The sequence below is a fragment of the Mercenaria mercenaria genome, chromosome 3, assembly GCF_021730395.1.
Source record: "Mercenaria mercenaria strain notata chromosome 3, MADL_Memer_1, whole genome shotgun sequence".
NCBI lineage: Eukaryota > Metazoa > Mollusca > Bivalvia > Venerida > Veneridae > Mercenaria > Mercenaria mercenaria.
The window spans coordinates 44,717,646-44,724,419 of NC_069363.1; positions in this window are offsets into that span (position 1 = coordinate 44,717,646).

A 6,774-nucleotide genomic window follows, 5' to 3' on the forward strand; every position below is an offset into this window, starting at 1 on the left:
AATAATTGAACCATTCGTTTTGTAATTTGATATTGCCGTATAATTAAAAATATAAAACTGGAGAAATAAGAAAGCCACGTTAACTACATCAATTTAAGAGCCCCATTTCATTTTAAATAATTTAAGATAATGACAAGTTTAAATATTATTAAATGTTAGCTTTGTGTTAGTAAACGCAGACATACATGATTCAATTTGTATGAAAAGCAAAAATATTTTCCATTCAACACTATAATTAAGCTAGGTGTACAATATATTGCATTTGTTCCAGAGGATTAATTAAACTTTCTTCCAAATGGAAATGAAATTAGCTGTTGCCAAGAAGACAGAAATTCGACGCATTTGTACAAATTTTAATTCATTTTGTATGAAAGATATGTTCTTTTATTTCTTCTAACTATGAAGAGCAAATCATGTATTATAAACATTATACCATAGGAATAGTATCAATATCAACATCAATTAAATGCTAATATAATTATAAATAGCACATATATTAGACATAATACAAATGTAACAAAGGTCAAAGTTTTATAACGAAAAGCACATATGAGATCATATATACAAAACAGTATGACATTACTTTATAACGCATTGCTGAAAAAGATAAAAATGTAAGACAATACATTGAAATGAAGCTCTAAAATGAATAAATAATCATGCATTCAAATTATCAATCTAGAATATGTTATGCATTATCATAAGATACCTCTACTTACTTTCATTCACTTTTTTTTTATTTTTAAAAATTATCATTCTTAACCTATTTTAAGCAATTTTGAAATACTTTGCCAGTATATACTATGAGTATAATTTGATTATTCGAAAAATTGCTATACTTAATGCCATAGAAAATGAACTAAAATAGTTAACTGCATCAAAGGATACGTTTGGAGGGAAAATGAGTTATTGATCGTTCAAATGTTATCTGTTCGAAGTCATAGCTAAATGTTTATGTGCCCTAATGGAATGATGTTGAATTATGCGTGGTATAATTGACTTCAATTAAAGATTTGAAAAATTACTCGACATTTCTTCTTGTTAATGTTTGAGCGCTTTGCTGCCGGGAAGAAATAATTAGAGATTTAAGACAATGTCATTAAGAAGAATATATATGAAGCATGTAATTTAATGAATGTGCATTTGACGCTACATTATGTCATTTATCATTTTTAAGACAAAATAACACTTGTATAATCTAAATATTTTGAATTTATTAAATTCATTATTATAAGGGAGTATCGTACTTTTCTTTTCCAGACAGACTTGGGGAAACTGTTTTGTGTATTGACCATTACAAGTTTAAAGACCAAAATTTGATATTTGATTTCTATATCTTTGAAGTGCAACACACTTATTGTAGTTAGGCAGCCTCTTAAGAACACGTTTCTTCGTAAAGATTTTTTATTTATTTATTTATTTATTTGGGTTTTACGGCGCACCAACACAGTATAGGTTATATAGCGCCAAACAGGACTACAAGTTTTGGTTCCACAGCTCATTTACATCGAAATAAAAACATGAGGTATGGAAAAAGATTTTTTAACCATCACATTTGTTACAGTAGTCTTATGTGCCGTTTGTTGTCCGTAAGTGTCGTTATGATTCTCATTATTTCGTCCTTTGGAATTAGGGAATCCAATTTATATTATAAACGAGCTCCGGTGGTCTAATGAATAAGGCACCCTCCCCGTAAATGGGAGGTCGAAGGTTCGAGCCCTGTCAGAGGCGGGACTTGTTACTAAAGAGAGACCGGTTGGTGAGCCGCCAGCTAGTTAAATAATGGTTACCGATTGCATACATGCCTGGTGCCTGGCATTAAAAAATAGGAATCGGGAAGTAATACTGTCGTCTCTTAAGCCAACTTGTCTAGCCCTTTCAGTAGGGGTGGCACTATAATAAACAAACAATACCATGTAATACAGATCCACTAAAGCTAGAGCTTTGGACAGAAGGGGCTGTGTACTTTTCATTAACTGTCATCTGCAGACACAATTAAACCGTGTCTGTTTTTATTTGCTTGGTTGCGTTCTATGTTTCTGAAGGATCTTCTAATAGATTTATATATTATCAACAATATATCCTTATTTTCTCATTTTATTTGCAATTGTATTAACATTCACAAAAGGGCGACTAGAAATATTAATTACACTACTGTATTTGAAAACAGGAGTTTCATTATTATATCATGTTTTTGTGTAGTTAAACGAAATATAATGTTGTTGCTTGTCCCATAAGTTCATGTTTTATGGAGTCAGAGGCGCAGTATATAATTTTCTACGCAATATTATCTTGAAATTACATGTTATACCGGTGCACATTATTTTCATTTATAAGTACATACAGCAGTAAACAATTACCGGTCACACGTGACTACCGCACATACTTGCACAAGAAGACGACAAAATAAAGGCAGGCAGTTAGCAAAGCCTTAAAATTGCCACCTGGCAAAGCACGACTAGCGATTTTAAACCAGATATTAAATTTTACAATCACACTGCCTAAAATGACAAGCGAAGTTGAATCTTCAGTATTTTTTTATCTGTGTTACCAAGAATAACGAATTTGACTTCTAACGCTGTAACACCCTTGTCAATTTCATGATATTTGCATCCTAGAAGTAATTACAACTTTATAATCATTTGGAGATAACAGCATGTGTAGCTTATTGCTTAACATTTAAATGTCACTATAAACGTCAATGATTATTACATGAGTGATTGAAGGCATATTCTAATTACGTCTAGTACCCCTCTGGGCATTATTTCATAGCGAACGGGCACCTTGGTAGAATCATTCATGTTCAGTAAGCCATCTGAATGGCATCATCACATCAAGGATTTCTATGCCCCTAGCGAGATTCAAACCCACATTGGTATTGAAATCAGTTTGTATACATTAGACGAGAAGAGTACCACTAAACGTTTCGTATGAACTTTACCACTAAAAACAACCTTTCCTATATGCAGTATTAGTTTACACAAGCAGATTATCTCGTTATCTCGTTATCTTGAGACTAATCATTTCCTCCGAACAATCTGTTTTCTGTAAGTAAAATTTTCAATATATGTAGATAAAGTTAATCACTACTTTAACTCCTGGACGAGACAGTCAATTCCATGTTACCAAACCATCTTGACAATTTTCAAAATTAGAACATATCTTCATAAATTGTAAAACAAAACGCATGAAGATACAACCAAAGTAAGATGTTTACCATTTGATATACATATCGCATTACTGATGTTTTTGTAAGCATTGTCACTACCGAGTTAGAAAACAGCAGACAACATTGTTTCGGTTAAAGAACCAACCTTTACATATCAAAAAGTTAATATTCGAACTATGAAATCTTCTGAAAGTCAGAATGTTTTTGTAGCATATCATATATATGTTAATAATCACTGTTGGAGATCGTAGATGTAAATTTCCTCATCTTTAATGTCTCTAGGAAAACGACCCCTTATTTAGTAACATTTCACTTAAAACTTAAACCTACAGAAACCTTTCTCTGATTTAACACTTACTTGTTCCTTAAGGAGGTAGGTTACCTTGTTACCAGGGTAAATTCAAATTAGTTGAACCGCAGTGATTTTTTGTATTTCGTGTAATTTAATGTTTTAACTGCTACAATCTCAGTTCCGTTTATCTCTGTCCCTTCAAGTACAGTTTTTATCCAGGTTTGAAGTACATGACCCTCTTAAGGTATTTTATATAGAAAGAAGAAGGATAATACGGATATTTAACACTTATCAGTGTGTTTTGGTTTCATTGTTATCCGTAGAAGTCTGCATAATTAATAGTTTTACTAGTACGCGCATTAGCTTTCTAATAAAAGCTTAAATATATATGTCGCGGGGCTCGTGTTTCCATGGTAACGCATTTTCTCTCATTTTTCAACAATTATGTATGAAAACGGGGTTTTCGACGGCTTCAGTGCCATTCTGTTATTGACCAACATGGAATATTTGGGTAATATGATTAGCAAAATACCAAGAACTTTACATGGTACTATGTTTTTCTTAAAGTTTAGAGTAACCATGGCAACAGAGATGTTTAAAATAGCTTATATGTTGCTTTTTATCGTAATTTCTTATAAAAAAATATTATATAAAATTATCTTTCTTGTTAATGTAGCTTTAAAACATCTTATTTCTAACGTTAGTAATATTTTCGTATGAATTGCAGTTAATTTAACAAATTTCACAGCTTAAAATACTTACAGCAGTGCCCATCGTCTGACATTTTTATTGAAAAATCGTTCTGCATGCTGCTATTATTCTCATGGATATTGTTGAAATGAAAATAAAAAGCCGAAGCTGTGTTCCTTAAATAGACCAGTGTCAACGCTTTTGAATTTTACAATTAGACATATAGGTCACGGGCTTCGTTTCCATGGTAACATCAATTTAATTCAAGACACCACAATTTTACACTGAAATTTGAACAATTTTAGAGCTTAGTTTTAGTATTTAAGTAACAAATTATCAACGGAAACTGGGAAATAGGTATAACAAATCAAACTGCCCCATTTTTATTTGTAAATGACTGTAATAAGTTACCTTTCAGCCAACTATTTTCCCAATCACATCAGTTACCATCATCCATTTTCTTACATTCCGCATAACATTTCAATAGATTTACATAAAAGAAGCAAAATATTGATCATTTTTCAGAGCAAAAGACTAATAAAACGTATTTCAGCAAAAAATGGCTGTTTAAAAATAGTTCAAATAAAGAAAAAGCACAGAATAACGTACTTTCAAAATAAAAGCTATTAATTTTGCGCGGTAACTGACACGTAACGTCATGACGTCAATGACGTCATTTTAAGGCAACAATGTTTTGAAGCGTTTCTGCGGCAATTCATTCATTATTGCTGCATTATTAAACCATTAAACATAAGATCGGAGTCAGGTTCAAGATTTATTTCCAGAAGAATGGATATACAAACACATTTAGTTTGTCGTAAACGTCGTCGTAAATCGTCACGTTAGCTTCTGGTTGGACATGCGCACTTACAAATATCAAAGTAACCTACCTCCTTAATACTGGTTTTCTTGACGACAAGAAATTTTATTACTTGTCAGCGCAAAACTTCAGCATTTACATTAATTTTTTTAACATGGATATAAGATTTTAGATACACAATACTTTAATTATACTTTTCTGAACACAAATGTATCAAATTGATACGTTTTGAAAATTTAAGAACAAATTCTCTCCATTTCAACAACGTTTATAAGTCTGAAATTTGATTTCTAAAAATTTGAAATTCATTTTAACTTGTCTTAAAATCCAAAAATTATTTGAAATACTTAATTATATGTTTCTTAATACGGATCAGGTTAAAAGACAGAACTTTCGATAACATATATTGAGAATTTGGTATACAAATCGTCTTCAAATAGTACTGTTTCATTTGAGCGTTTAAACACCGGGTACTAAAACTAATTTGGATTTCTTTCAGAGAACAGACCTTAGATTTTCAATTAATAATTTAATTTTCAATTTAGCGAATAATGAAAGTTTCAGTTAGAAAGGATCCATTGGTAAAATACGAGATGAAGTGACAGTTAAAAGACAATTAACAGATTTGGTCCAAAGGAAAGTGATTAATGAGATGTGAGAAGTAAAGCTAATAAAATTTTGGGGAATAACAATAGACTTTAACAAGAAATATCTTTAAAAATGATGGTCGGCGAATTGTAATAAGGAAAGATGTTTATGAATTTTTCATCTAACATTCATCTTTCATCTAACATTTTTCAAATTGCAAAACTAAACACCGCACTTTAACAATTTAAATGGTTCTCTTTTAATTTTTCGCAAAGGTTTCGTAGGGTTGCAATTTTGTTTCGTTTATCCTTAGACGAATAATTACAGCAGTAGTTTGATGAAGAGTCATGAAGCGGTTCATGAGAAGAGGTCATTAAACGTGTTTATATTTTTAGCTTAATTGGTCCCTATCCCCATTTGTAACAAAATAGCAGGAGACCTTACGATATTGTTACACATCGAGTTTCATAAAAATCCATTACATTTTAATGGTTAATGCGAAGAAAGGCATATCTACTTTTAGCTATAGTGGTCCCTGATAGGGCCCAAGTTCCTATATAAATAAATTTAGAAGAGGACCTTATAATGATGCTCCAGACCAAGTATGACAAAGATCCACCAAGCTGTTCATGAGACGCTGTATAAAGGCATTTCTAGTTTTAGCTCTAGCAGCCCCTAAAAGGGGTCAAATGTCCCAGCTGAACAAAGTTGGCTGCGGGCCTAATAAAGATGCTACAAATCAAGTTTGATTAGAATACATGAGAAAAAATCAGTTAAAGGATTTTTTTATTTATTATTTTTATTTATTTCTAAAATAGGCCAACTGATCCCGCTTTAACAAATGCGTATTCGCTATTCATGAATCTTTGGACAATGACGTCACACCTATAAAAAAGTGAAAGTCAAGCAAAACATACAATTGTAATTATTTCAATATTTCTGTTTCATAAGCAAAGTTTGACCGTAGTCATATCACATAGATAAACTGTATGCAGCGTACCTTCATTTCAGTGTAATGAGATTCAGTCATTATATAGCATATACATAATAAAACAGATTTCAACTGAGTTCAATATTTGCATAACATACTAAAGAAAAATATTCATATATAATAAATGAGTTAAATAATTTATAACAAATATATCAAAGCAAACAAGTACTCATTTTAATATGCAATCTGAATAAGTTACAAAAGCAAGAAACCTTTCATATACA